General features: G+C 40.5%; 1 protein-coding gene across 1 annotated transcript in view; it reads left to right on the plus strand.

Annotated features, from left to right (window-relative positions):
- Nucleotides 1-8,113: 8,113 nt before the first annotated feature.
- eno2 (enolase 2) overlaps nt 8,114-15,076 on the plus strand; it is a 29,050-nt gene continuing 22,087 nt past the window's right edge. The window contains exon 1 of the mRNA XM_032535239.1: nt 8,114-8,332. The gene's annotated coding sequence lies outside the window, so the exon portion shown is untranslated. The remainder of the gene's footprint in view (nt 8,333-15,076) is intronic.

Consider the following 15,076-nt stretch of genomic DNA (forward strand, 5'->3'; position numbering starts at 1 on the left):
ACCGTGGGATAGAGGGAAACGTAATTTTGATCTCTTTGTATGTCTTGACATGTGAAGAATTTGACAATAAAGCTGACTTTGACTCTGACTTTGACTTTGACCGAAGTGTGGTGGTGGACTGGTAGCTGGAGAGGTGCCAGTTCACCTCCTGGGCACTGCCGAGGTGCTCTAAAGCAAGGCACCAAACCCTCAACTGCTTGGGGTGCCTTTCCATGAGCAGCCCCCCCCTCCACTCTGACATCTCTCTGTTTATTGCATGTATAGGTATGAAGCATATGTGTGTAATTCATGGAACAAATCTATCTATCTATCTGTTTATGTATTGTCCAAGCCTTGTTTGCACTGTCCGTATTTATCTAGCCCAGCGGGTGTCTTGTATAAATGTCTTGGTCCTTATGTGACTGTGTCGTTTTCAGTTGTCGAAATTAATTTTTCCATATCGATGTCTTGTATCAATGTCTGTCCTGACGTGCTGAAACCAGGTTTTATGTTTCTGCAGAACAGGAACCTGCTGAAAACACCGAGTCAGGCCCGTTTTTACATTGTAATGCAATGTTACTTTTTCTAACTTTCCTGTATAATAAACATGTGAATGAATGAATGAATGAAGAATGAATGAATGAATCCGTAAAATTCTGTTCATAATAGTATTCGTCTCTATATTTATTCAGTACATATCCATGTCCTGCACTTATGGAACCAGTGTATATCCTGCACCTGCTGCTATTGCACTTCTGGTTAGACCTGAACTACAAATCATTGCCTTGTACCTGTGTAATGACAATAAAGTTGAATCTAATCTGATCTAATCTGATCTAATCTGATCTAATCTGATCTAATCTAATCTAATCTAATCTAATATAATATAATTCAGGCCTATGTGTAATGTGTGTAATACTAACAGAGTGAAAACATTGTAATTTCCCCTTGCGGGATTAAGAAAGTATATATTGTTATTGTTATTATTGTTATTATTATTATTATTATTATTATAGAGGTGCCCCTAGCTCTACCATTCAAAAGGCCATTTGAACGAAAAATGAGAACATGCTCAATCTTAAAAGTGGCGTTTCCATCTTAATTAATTTTAATTTTTTAATTTAATTTTTTAATTTAATTTTTTAATTTTATTATACTTTATTAGTCCCACATGGGGAAAACTACACTTTACACTTTGTTGTTATTACACACATTACACACAGGCCTGAATTACACACACATGCTCAGGACCTGTACATGCACTAATGGAGCGATGTCCGAATGGGGGGGGCTGCCCATGGAAAGGAGGGGTTTGGTGCCTTGCTCAAGAGCACGTTGGCAGTGCCCAGGAGGTGAACTGGCATCTCTCCAGCTACCAGTCCACCACCATACTTTTAGTTATATGTTTCAGTTTGACTCAGGTACATACACAAAAACCATAGGTTGCATTTTGGTGAGAATTACGCTTCAACTGTAGACTATAAGTTAACTGCTCATGACGTTAAATGTGACCTTTAATTAATTCATGTCAGTTATGAATTCATAACTTACACACTCTCAACTCAGTGTCTGTTGAGGACGGCTGAAAGATGGACTAGTTCCTCAGTGACCACCAGAGGGAGGTGAAGTACAGACTGGGAGTGTTTTACTGTAAGGGGGCAGGGGGTTCAACATAGGCCAGGGGCCCCTTAGCTGATAAGAGATGGATCAGAGACTCTTACTACACAGCCATATACAGGTAAGAAAAAAAATGACATTTAACCACATATATTGTGTACAATTGAATTTTCTAAAGCCTTTATACATAACTTTTTATGGTGCATACAATACTAAGCTATTAAAACAATTACTTATATATTTATAAATACACCTTGTTTTGATGTTAAACATACATAACCCTTAGGTTTAACTGTATCTGTGGATGGATCTTACCTAGAGGCCGGTAAGCCTTTCATCAATGTGTACTTGTACAAACAAATCACTAATAGGCCGATTTATCTTTCCTAATAACATGTTGGACTCATGTTTGTACATAAAGATGATAGGTAGTTCAGATAGATAGAATAGATAGCTAGATCGATAGATAGATAGATTGTAGATGGATCGATAGATAGAATAGATACGATAGATGATTAGATCGATAGATGATAGCTAGTAGATAGTAGTCGATAGATAGATAGATAGATAGGGACGATAGATAGATGATAGATAGCTAGTAGAGTAGAAGATAGCTCGATAATAGATAGAGATAGATAGATAGATCTGTAGATAGATAGATAGATGAGATAGCTAGATAGATAGATATGGATAGATAGATAGATAGATAGATAGATAGATAGATAGCTAGAGATAGATAGATAGAAGATAGTATATAGATATGTAGATGATGTAGATAGATAGATAGATAGATAGATAGATAGATAGATAGATAGATAGATATAGTAGATAGATAGATGAGCAGAGTATAGATAGATATATAGATATGATAGATAGGTAGATAGATAGATAGATAGATAGCTAGATAGATAGATAAGATGATAGGAAGGATAGTAGATATGAGATAGATAAAGCAGATAGATAGATGATAGATAATAGATAGTTAGATATTAGATGGATAGATAGATAGAAGAAGATAGTCGAAGTAGTAGAAGTAGATAGATAGATAGTAGATATTAGATGTAGTAGATAGATCGATAGTAGAGATAGATAATAGAGATGATAGATATGTAGATAGATGATAGATAGATAGATAGATAGATAGTAGATATAGAAGATAGTAGATAGATAGATAGATATTAATAGATAGATAGATAGATAGATAGATAGTATAGATATGTAGTATGTAGATAGATAGAAGAAGATAGATAGCTAGATAGATAGATAGAGATAGCTAGATAGATAGATAGTAGATAGTAGATGATAGATAGATAGATAGAAAGATAGAATATAGATAAGATATGTAGATATGTAGAGGATAGTAGATAGATAGATAGATGAGATAGTATAGATAGATAGATATAGATAGATAGATATGCAGAAATAGATCAGATAGATACGATAGAATAGATGATATGTAGTAGATAGATAGATAGATATGCTAGTAGAGAGAGATGTAGATGAGATAGATAGAGATAGATAGATAGATAGATAGATTAGATGAGATGATAGATAGATAGATAGATAGATATGCAGAAGATAGTAGTAGATAGATAGTGATAGAAGATAGATAGACATGTAGATAGATATGTAGATAGATAGATAGATAAATAGATAGATAGATAGAGATGTAAAAACAAAAGAATTTGCAACCAGGCAGGCCTGTTTGATCAATGTAATTGTAATCAATAAGTAATCAACAAGTAATCAATAAGTAATCAACAAGTAATCAATGGAAAAATGTGGAAGGCAGGAACAAAATAATGAAGATAAGAAGTGTTTGTTTTGGGCGTCCTGAGCGTCGCTGGGCGAAAGGCCAGTCGACCTTCAATGGTAACGCAGCAGAAAATGAGATAATTACAATGCAAGGCACTTCTCCATTACCCTTCACCCCCCACCCCCCCACTCCATCCCCCCCCTCCCACCCCCGGAAAGCTTCTCTTTCTCTCACTTCAAAAGCATTTCATCGCACTTTGATCTCTCCTCATTGCTCTTTTTTTATCCTTCTTTTCCTCTTTGTTGCTGCAACCTGGTTTTGCTCTTCTTTCTCACCTCCTCTTCATCTTTCTCTCTTTCTATACGCATATGCATGTGTATGTGTGTGTGTGTGTGTGTGTGTGTGTGTGTGTGTGTGTGTGTGTGTGAGCGTCTCTATCAGTCGCCAGGGGGGTGGATGTCAAGGACGTTTTGCCGCTTGTCTCCCAAACATAATCCCATTAACTCAGGAATTTAATTATAGATTATCTCACAAGGTCTCACACGGTGTCTCACACACACGCACACGCACACACACACATGCACACACACACACACACGCACACACGCACACGCACACGCACACGCACACACAAACTGGCTTAACCCTGTTGCCTTGTCAATGTGCATCAGTGTCACCCTCCAGTCGGCATTAACAACTTCATCGGTCTGTTTTTAGAGCCGGAAGGACGGAGCACAACATCATTTTAAAGTGAACAAAGGAAGCAAAACACACAATCCCCACTACACACAACACATCTGAAACACCGTGGCTGCAGGATGAATGTGCAGGCACACTGACCTAATTTAGTAATATCACGTTGTACAGTTTGTATGGTGTTATCACCGGAGCATGTTACCATCAATAAAATATCAGTGCAGTACTTTTGTGACACTTGAAGTTGTGTAACTTATAATTCACATGCAACATAGTATTGATTATGTCACAGTAAGACAGCTACTGTAAACCAATGAGATGTAGCCACAGAAATGACTGGTTTCTTTAAAAGTAATACCGCTTCCTGATGCCTTTAAATGTAGTTCCTATAAACAGTTAACATGAGCTCTGTGTCTCTGTGTCTGGGTCCTCATCAACAAGTTCCTAAGTCAAAGATCAAGTAATCATCAAGTTACTTTTAATTGAGTATTTTCATTTTCTCCTACTTGCGTATTGTACGTTTTACTTCTCTATTTGTATGGCTTACTTTGCATATTCATATTGATTATACAAAATATGATGTATTAAAGTGGACAAAGAGAGACTTTATTGATCCGGTGGTGAAATTCACCTGCTAGCTGCCAAGTCAAACTTCCGCTGTTATTTTGGTGAAAGCAACTCAAAAATAATGCAAAAGTAGTGTAACGTGTTACAATCCAGAGACAGTAACATTGTACTATAACAAAATACTCTAAAATGACAATAACTAGTAATCTATTACATTTTGTAAGTAATTTGCCCAACACTGGTCCTCATCATGTGAAACGAACAGTTACAAGATTGTTGACTTCAGCTGCTAATTCTCATCTTGCCGGTTTGGGTGTTGGGGTTTTGTTTGGGGTTTGGTTTAGGGTTTTGTTTGGGGTTTTGTTTGGGGTTTGGTTTAGGGTTTTGTTTGGGGTTTGGTTTGGGGTTTTGTTTGGGGTTTTGTTTGGGGTTTTGTTTGGGGTTTTGTCAGGTACCACCTGAATCAACCAGGCCTGTGGTTCCCAAACCTTTTCACATGGGACCGCTAAACTGACACAAATTAGACCATCAACCCACATTTGATAGGGTTTTGGCTTTCAGATGTTTTATTGCAGAAAGTGTATGAAACCCATGATTAAAACAGTCATACAGTACATTGGCCCAAACCCAAAGTGAACCCTGAGGCCTAAAGTCTCACAGACTTAATTGATCTCAAGTGCTGAATGAGTGAGGCCACATGGGCTCAAATAGGTTATAAATGGGATTGGAACAAAACTTCCCGAGTTCACGTTACCTTGGTGACGTTTAATAACAAAGATGTAGACACTTGTTTAGGTATTTTCATTTTAAGTTTGCTGCTTTCCACACGGCCGAGGCCCAGGAGACAGCTGGCCGATTCCGAATTTTTAAAAATTCTTGTTTTACAAGCTGGACACCAGGTCCCCTCCGTACCGCGGATGTGTGTCGGAACTGGGATGAGTTGAAGACCAGCACAGTTTTATGTGTCTGTAAAGTGTTAAAATGTTGAATGAGCTGTTGAGTTTCAAGCTGCCAGAACTTTGTGAGAAAATGAAGTTAGAAGAGAGAAAAATGCAAAGTTTTGACAGAACATACTGTATATAAATGACAAAAAGCTGAACACTTGTTTCAAATACACAGCACTGATAAACATTTTCATTGAAGCTGCTAAAACATCAAATACAGGGTTTCTGTGAGAGCTTGGAAAGCATGGACGACAGCATACATATGTTTCTTTTTCAGGGTCCGGAAATTACCATTGTCATTTCTGGATTTCCCTATGGTCTCCGCAGTTAACGTCACAACGCTTTGAACTGTGGGTAATTCCCTTTGATGAAGTCTGCATCGATTCGGACGCACGGAAAGTGCTCAGTAAATGGTTACTCAAACCCTCACGCCCTTTGAAATTCAACATTGGGTCAACCTAAAGCCTTTACGAATTTTGCGAGAAAACGCACTAAAGTCCGTGAGTCTGTGAGTCCGGACTTTGGGATTGGGCCCTTCTGCCATTGCAGGCTGTCACCATGAACCATTCGGAAATACAGCTACTAAAAGTAAAAAGCACAGCAATTCCTAGGTATTCAACATATTTATTGCTGTATGCACCACATTGACTGCTGCTGTGTAACGCTGTGGACCCTGTAGGGACGAGGTTGGCGTAGATGGACGGGTCATAAAAGACAGGGCTTTCAATCCTAAAAACAAAAGATTTCAACCAGGAGACACGTGTTGGTTCCTCAGGAGTGTTTTAATCCAAACCCCGATCTTTTACCTAAACGTAACTACCCATTTTGGTCATAGGAGTTATTTACCGGGGTGATGGGGGGAAGGGGAAGTATAATACTCAAAACTGGCCAGTGCAACCCACCCCCCAAAAACCTGCTTGATAGTGTTTTAAACCGCCAACTACAACTTCCAGGCAGCGCTGCAACCGTTGACTTCAAGGCACCCAACCCTAACCATGACAATGCCTAATCCTAGTGCCTTGGGGGCTTAAATCAACAAACCCTCCAAAAACCTATTATAATTTCCTTAACATTTGCACATCGTAACTTGATGCAGAAAAGGCACAAATTGTTGCAGAAACATTCAGCAGAATGCAGAAAATGAAGTGTTTGATGACCAAAATTTCCATTTTGCCCAAAAGTGGAGATCTGCCCCCCAAAAATGTTGAATCCAAAGTTTTGTCTTTGGTCTTGGTGGTTAAACTCAACTGTCGTCGCCACATGACGCTCACTTTTTGTTGGCTAAACTCAACTTCCTCCTCTCACAGTGCCCTGTCCTACTTAACTGTCATGTAACTGGTCGTGGGTGGGCGGGACAACAATGGGTTGCATTTAGGAAAAGAAGAACAGGAAGAAGCGGACGGGTTGGGTGTAGGAAAAGAAGAACAGGAAGAAGCGGACGGGTTGGGTGTAGGAAAAGAAGAACAGGACGGTTGGGTTTGGGGATCGTGACACGCTGGACACGATCTCCGGTCTCCTGGGTGAAAGTCCTGTGTTGTTTGACCCATCCACCCCCCCAACCAACCTCCCAATGAGGATTTTCGGTCTTTCATACTACTCGCTACCATTCTCACAGGATTTTCACACGTTCCTTGTGGCCACCACCACGTAATGCGATGGAATCAATTCGTGATCATGTCACGAAATCCTGTGAGACCAGGCCGAGTTGTCACATGGCCGGACGGCGGTCGCCTAATGTCGTAGGATGTCATAGAAATTGTTGTGCACAATTTTTTGTTGCCTAATTCCAACCAGCAACGGCCGCTGACCTGTTGTCGACTAAACTCAACCGACAACTACTCACGGACCTCCATAGCCGGCGTCACGTGACCAGCCGGCGGACGCCTTATTTTGTAGGATATCATACAAATTGGTGTACATACACTTTCGTAAGACATCATACAAACCCGTTTTTGAGAATGTGTTGAATATGTTACTCGTGGATGGAATTATAGTAAAAAGTAAATGATTCCCCTTTTTGCTGGGGATCTCCTGGAACCCCCTTAAGGACCCCTGGGGGTCCCCCATTTTGGGAACCACCGAATGGGGGTTAGGTTCCTTGCTCTTTGAGTTGGACTAACCAAGAAGCCTGGCTATTCAAGATAAATCAATCATACGGCGGCGTTATAGCAATGCACCTTTCCTGCATTCAAAGGCATTTCTGCTGCTGCATTGTTTTCAGTGTGGATGTGTTTGAATGCTCTCTCGCACACACACACACACACACACACACACACACACACACACACACACACACCACACCATCATCATGTCTTAGTGTGGTTGGAGAAGGATGGCTTATGACTGTATATCCAGCGACTGACCCCGCTGCAGCACCACAAAGAATGAGAAAAAGAAAAAAAAAACAGGGAGACCGGAGGAAAAAAGAAAAGAGAGAAGAAACCGGTCCTCCCTTATCCTATTTTTACCACCTCTGGGCTGGCGAACGAGCCTCTGCACCGCCGTCCTTAGTCCCTTTCCTCCCACCCCTCGTCCCGTCATCCCTCCCTTATTAATGAACCCTCTACTTCTCCTCCTCTTACCTCTCCCCATTTCTTACCGCTGAGTCATCTCCCTCCCCCGCGTCCCAGCACATCCACCCCCCCCCCCTCCCTCCGCACCCCTCCTGTTTTCCTCTCCCTCCCTCCCTCCCTCCCTCTCTCTCTTGCTCTGCCTCTCCAGTATTTTCTCGGTTGCCGTGAAGAAGGGCAGAACACACACACACAGGCGGCAGGTAAAGGAAGGAAATCCTCTTTTCATCCACTCAAGGCGTTTTTGTGTTTTACCATCATGTTGTGTTGTTATAATACATCTATTTCTTTGATTGCATATTTCAGATAAAGTGCAGAATGATGCTGGATGCCTGGGTGTTAACTAAGATAGAAATGCTTCAGTTGTAGGTGTTACTAAATGTGTGTGTGTGTGTGTGTGTGTGTGTGTGTGTGTGTGTGTGATTTTGCTCATGCATTTCCTCTCATTTCTCAGAAATTGGCTGTCATGTGTGTATGTGTGACAGGAAAGCATATGTGTGTGTGTGCATATAGGCTACCGTATACGTGTATGTGTGTGTGTATGTGCTTTTTGTGTGTGTGTGTGTGTGTGTGTAAAAGGATGAAGGAAGAGATATGTGTGTGTGTTTTGGCAGCAGGGACATTATATGTGTGTACGAGTGGATCCTGCAGACAAGAGTGTGTGCGTGTTAAATTGATGTCTTTTAATATGGCAGGAACAGGACTGTGTGTGTGTGTGTGTGTGTGTGTGTGTGTGTGTGTGTGTGTGTGTGTGTGATTTTGCTTCATGTATGTTTGTGTGTTTTGGCTTCAGAAATATTAAGTGTAGCCTATAAATGTGTATGTATCTTCTCTTGCATTTCTTGAAAAATGGCTGTTGAAAGTGTGTTTGTGTGTGTATTAATGTGTGTTTGTTCACGTATGTGTGTGTGCGTGTGTGTGCGTGTGTATATCAAATGTGTGTTTGATGGTCAACATGCCAAAACACACAAACATGTGTGTGTGTGTGTTTTGGCAGGAGGAACATTGTGTGTGTGTGTGTGTGTGTGCGTGTGTGTGAGATCTTGCAATCAATTATGGTCGCTCCATATCAAGTGTAGGTGAGCTGCCACAGAAGGCACAGAAATGTGTTTGTTTGATATCTGCATCTTTGGCACTCTGTGGGTGGATTTGAAGTGTGTGTTGTGTGAGAGTGGGGGTGGATGTGAGAAGTGTGTGGGATGTGTGTGTGTGTGGTGTGTGTGTGTGTGTGTGTGTGTGTGTGTGAGAATGTGTGTCAGAGTACTTGTGGTAATTGTGAGTTGGATGTATGGTGTGTGTAGATCTGGAAACCATTTTTTAGCATACTATTGGTATGTGTGAGGACTGCTCCACTTCTCTTGTGGTGTATGTGTGTGTGTGCGTTATGTGTGGTTGTGTGTGTGTTGTGTTGTGTGTGTGTGTTGTGTTTTTTGTTGTGCGGTGTGGCTTGTATTGTACATACGTTGATGATCCGCTTCTTGTTTCGTTTCCTCTTCATCCCCCATTTTTCCCTCTTTCCAGCCAAACAGGTCATTAATTATTTATCTCTCTCCTATCCTCCTCTCTGTTTACTCTGGCCTTTTTCCTCGTTTTTACCTCTCCATCTCTATCTCTCTCTCTCTCTCTCTCTCTCTCTCTCTCTTTCTACACCTCTCTGTTCCTCTGTCTCTTTGCATATATTTCTATTTAAATCTTATTTAGATTATCTATATATCTTTCACAACTCACTACTCATTCCTGTCTTTTTCTTTTTACTCTTAGCTTCATTTGTTTCTCTTCTCCCTTCATCCCCCATCCATTTTCTACGTCTCTCTTCCTTTGTCACCACATATATTTCACTTATATATAACTTATAACTTAATTATTTTTTTTATAGATATGCATTCATAGATCTTTAGAGAGTTGGGATGAGTTATTTCAGGCGCCCAGGCGTCTCGAGGTAAATGTCACGTTCATTTTCTTCGTACAAACAATGTGAGGTGGCTGACAGTTGGAGCACTTTTGGATGAAGGTAAAACTCTGCAGGTTGAATCTTCAGTGCTTGGTCAAATTTCTGACAATACACAAACTATTTCATGTTTAAAGAATTGTAGCACAAGATCCAGTTATTGGCTTTTTGCAGCCTACGTCCTCCTCAGCAGATGGTGGAAAATGGAGTTAACTAGATTTAAAATGGTTACTTTTGGATTTGGAGCCAATTTTGGAGGAATTCAGGAACTATGGTGCCACGTTTTGTGCACAGATGCATCTTGAACCTTTCTGAACTACAGAAATGTGGCTGAGGCTCATGGGCATTGTAGTATTTAGAGTCATTAGCCATGTTAACCGACAAAAGAAACAAAGTTGAATACACTCTTATCGTTTGAGATATGAAAGATAAAAAAGAAGAAGAAGAAAAACGGAAATTTACACTGGGGACAAAATACTTACCTTACTTAAAATACTTACTTATCTCACCTTTTTTACTACTGAATTGTGTTTTGCAATGCAGTCGTGTTTTTAAATGTTGGCATTTTACCATTCCAGACAACAACTGGGTGAGAAGTGTAAGTTCCCAGGATAAATACAAATATGCAACATAGATTTATCTGATTTAAAGGGGTATCTGCTGAGCAGTGTTGGGAAGGACACTTTTAACCCGTGTATTGTATTTTGGTCAAATTGACCCATTTCAAATTTTTACAAGAATAAAAATGGTCCAATGGTACATTTTTCTACCTAAAAACCAATGGCCTTACCTTATTTTAATTCAGGTAATTATTCTGGATATGACCACTTATATTTTTTCCAAGATAAGAATGATCACATAGTGGATTTTTAACATGAATTATAACCCTGTGACCAAAAACAAATCCCACTTCCATTTTTAATTGTGTTCTAGTGGAGACTGATTGCATTCCCTAAACATATATGTTATCTCAATTCACAATATCTCAATACTGCTTATTAAAAAGGTCTATTCTGGGGAAGACCCAGGACTAGGTGGAGAGATTATACCTCCAACCTGGCCTGGGAACGCCTCGGGATCCCCCAGTCGGAGCTGGTTGATGTGGCTCGGGAAAGGGAAGTTTGGGGTCCCCTGCTGGAGCTGCTGCCCCCGAGACCCGATACCGGATAAATGGACGTAGATGGATGGATGGAATACAGTTACTCAACACTGCCGCTGAGTTAGCGTTGTCAGAAAGTTGGCGAATTTGCAAGAAAACCAAGAAGCACTGAGATGTCTCTTGGTCAAGCTCTACACACAGGGTCCTAAACTTCCCATAATGCAACTCTCTGCATCTTTTCGTGGCGCTTTTTGTTAAGTAATTGACCACATCTTTAAAACCTTTAAAACGCTGCAGCGCTTTTGCTGTAAAGTCTCCAACCAGTGTCTTCCCTGATGATCGTCTGGGTTATTTCTTCAGATTTTAGAAAACTCCCTTTAGAGCCGCAGAAAATATTCTTTTATATAATAATAACAATAATAATAATAATAATAATACTCCTCAAAATAGATAAACTGATGCCCCTTTAATCTTCAAAAATCAAACTGAATTGAATCAGGAGATCAGAGACCCAGCATTTCTATCCACTTTGATTATTTTCTAGCTTTATTTATCTCTCTTTTTCTTCTTTGTCCCATCCCTCGTTTCTTTTCTTTGCCTTTGTCGTTCTACATCTATCTGCATTTGCGTCTCTCCCTCTGCATTCCTTACTCTCTTTCCCTGCGTCCTCCAAGCCTTTTTTTCTTCTTCTCCATCCCGCCATACAGAGATACTGTAGATATAATGATAATATACATGTCTTCCTTCCTTGCGTGCCTTCATCCCTCTCTCTCTCACTCCTTCGCTCCCTCTCTCCCGTGGCTCGCCCACTCACGTGTCATTTCCTTCAGTGCTGGTGTATTTTCTGCTGAGCACTGCAGTCTCCGGTAGGTGTGGTGCGTTCATGGGTGTCCTCCCTCTCTCTCTCTCTCTCTCTGCTGCTGTGGCGCTTACGTAACTCCGACAGCACAGACAGAGATGGAGGGAGACAGGGATGGAGATAACAGTTATGAGATGAACTCATTGATGTGGCGACAGGAGGAACATGTGTTCATGGACGTGAGATGTGAGTGTGTGCAGCAAATATTGAGAAACACCTCACTGGTGTCACGCAGACATCACATGGAAATTAAGTAAGATTAAGAAAATGTTTGCATGCGTTTCTTTGTATCTGTCATCTTAAAAACACATCACACTCAGACACCTTGCACACTGAGCTTCATGTGCATTAGTCTCACGTTGACAGACCTTCCTCCAAAGTGCTGCGAAGGAGGGTCTGGTTAGTCCACACTGAAACCCTGGATGGGAGAAATATGTGCTCTGGTTTATTGGCATTTCTTTTAACCAATCAAGATCATTATGGGCGGTGCTGAGCGCCGTGCAGAGTCACAGTGTTTCTGCAAAATAGCCTCTGGATGGAACTTGTTTTGGTGGAACATGTTTACGTCCAAAAGTTGTTTTAGTCGTGGAACAGAAAACTCAGATTGGACAGATAGTCTAGCTAGCTGTCTGGATTTACCCTGCAGAGACCTGAGGACCAGGTAACCATAGTCCTCAGATTGGACAGATAGTCTAGCTAGCGGTCTGGATTCACCCTGCAGAGACCTGAGGACCAGGTAACCATAGTCCTCAGATTGGACAGATAGTCTAGCTAGCGGTCTGGATTCACCCTGCAGAGACCTGAGGACCAGGTAACCATAGTCCTCAGAAATCATCTGGAGTTTAGAACTACAAGACAAAGAAAGGTAATGGACATCCAACCAAAAAGAGTGTTATCCGCCGTAAGGGTGATTTCATTGTCCCTTCTCTTCTATATGTTGTCCTGGGGTCAAATTTGACCCGTTTCCAAGTTGTTTTTTCTTACATCAGAAATATGAGAGGTTTAAAATGTCGAACAAGGCGACAAAACATTGGGAGGGAAAAGCGTAAAATATATTGGAAAAAGTGACAAAAACTAGGGAAAAAAACACTGGAAGTAAGCGTCAATATTGAAAACGTGACAAAACGTGAAAGACATTGGGTGAAAAAAAACCTGTAATACTTTTTTGTTGAAAAGCAACAAAACATTGAGATAGGGACAACAAAAGTGTTTTTTTCATGTTGAGGGAAAGACAACACAAAGGTTAAAAAGAGAAAACTTAAATAGGAAAAATTTGGTCCATCCAATCCTGAGATAGTTCCATCTCCTTATACACGAGCTGCGGGATCATCCTGATCAACTCAAAGGTTACTTCAGGATGTCGTACTCAGTCTTATGCTACAACAGCGATATCACAAGATAAAAAGAAGACCACCAAAGCCCAAGCAAATCAATTTGTCGGTTACCATTCAGTCTTGTACGTTGGCTGTCAAAAGACAAAAAATGCCAAAAATTGAACACAATCCAGTTTGTTTTAGATGCAGTGTGTAAAGGTGACTGACACAACTTGAGATTGCGTTTATTTGTTTAATATGCAAAATATTCGGACAACGATTTCAGAGTCAGAGTGCAAGGACCTTAACCCTTGTATTGTCTTCACTTTTGGGACCCTCTCGTATCCCTTGGGTCAAATTTACCCGTGACTTATTTTGGGGTTTTAAAAACAATTCTGAAATAAAGTTCTACTTCATAATCTATTAACAAATATTGTCTTTATCTCAATTTCAAACAACTTAGATAACATCTATGTTTAGGGAATGCATCCGTCTCTACTAGCGCACAATTAAAAATGGAAGTGGGGTTTGTTTTTTGTCATAAGGTTATAATTCATGTTAAAAATCCACTATGGAAAAAAAAGTGTAATATCCAGAATAATTTTCTGAATTGAGTCAGAAATACATGTTTATCACAGAAATTAAGGTAAGGACATTGATTTTCAGGTAGAAAAAAATGTAACTTGTACCATTTTTCTTCTTGTAAAAATATGGAATGGGTCAGTTTGACCCGAAAACCATACAAGGGTTAAGAAAGTCAATACAGCATGAAGGTCCTGTGTGTATATGTCTTGCATTTAGGTAGTTTAGGAAGATGCTTTTACATGCATCATGTACTTTACCTGTCTATCACATTGTGAATCTCCATAGTCAAAGCAGCTCATTTCATTTAAATAATCATGACATTGTTTTTCGTGAGCGTGTGCTGTGGTCACTCAGACTTTGCTCTGCTCTACTGGTGTCTGTCTCCATCTTTACTTTAGGTTTTACCACGGACATGACATGCGTGTGATGGCGAGTCTATGTCTGTGAGAGAAACGTTGCGAGCTGCTACAGTTTTCAGAGTAGCCTACACATAGTCGGTCTCGTTCGTGGTCGGATCACGTTCTCACCACAAACAAGATACCGAGACCAACCGCGTTTGGTGCGGATCCGAGTGCCAACTCTAGTGCGATTCAACCAAACTAAATAAGGCAGGTGTGAAAGCCCATTAGTCTGGTTTGAAATAGGATTTAATATGTGATATCCATCCATGTTGCATGATCAGATCACAAGTTGACAGCACCAAATACAAGTGCAATCCGAAAACTCATACCAATCAGACAAGGACGTGACAGAATAATGCATCATCAATGCAGGACGTGATGTTTTTGTGACGGCGCACCAACGCTCCAAAATTTGCCAATTTCGAGTTTGAACGAAGGGTTGCGTTTTGCCCGAGCCGCACCGGCACAGCGGCTGTGATTGGCGAGAGTGTGCACGTAATAACTGTGCACGAGTGGCATTTGACCTTTTAAGAGGAAGTGACGTAGGCAGTAACGAAATCTGCACACAAGCGGTGAGCTGAAGACTCACGACACGAGTGAAAGGCCTTGTGTCTCGGCTGTCCACCGATGTTCAGATCACCGAAACGCATTTTAAAAAGTGCAAACAGAGTTATAGGTAATAATAATAATAATAAGTACATAATAGTACATTTTATTTATAATGCACTTTTCATCAATAGAT

The sequence above is a fragment of the Etheostoma spectabile genome, chromosome 14 (genome assembly GCF_008692095.1).
Source record: "Etheostoma spectabile isolate EspeVRDwgs_2016 chromosome 14, UIUC_Espe_1.0, whole genome shotgun sequence".
NCBI lineage: Eukaryota > Metazoa > Chordata > Actinopteri > Perciformes > Percidae > Etheostoma > Etheostoma spectabile.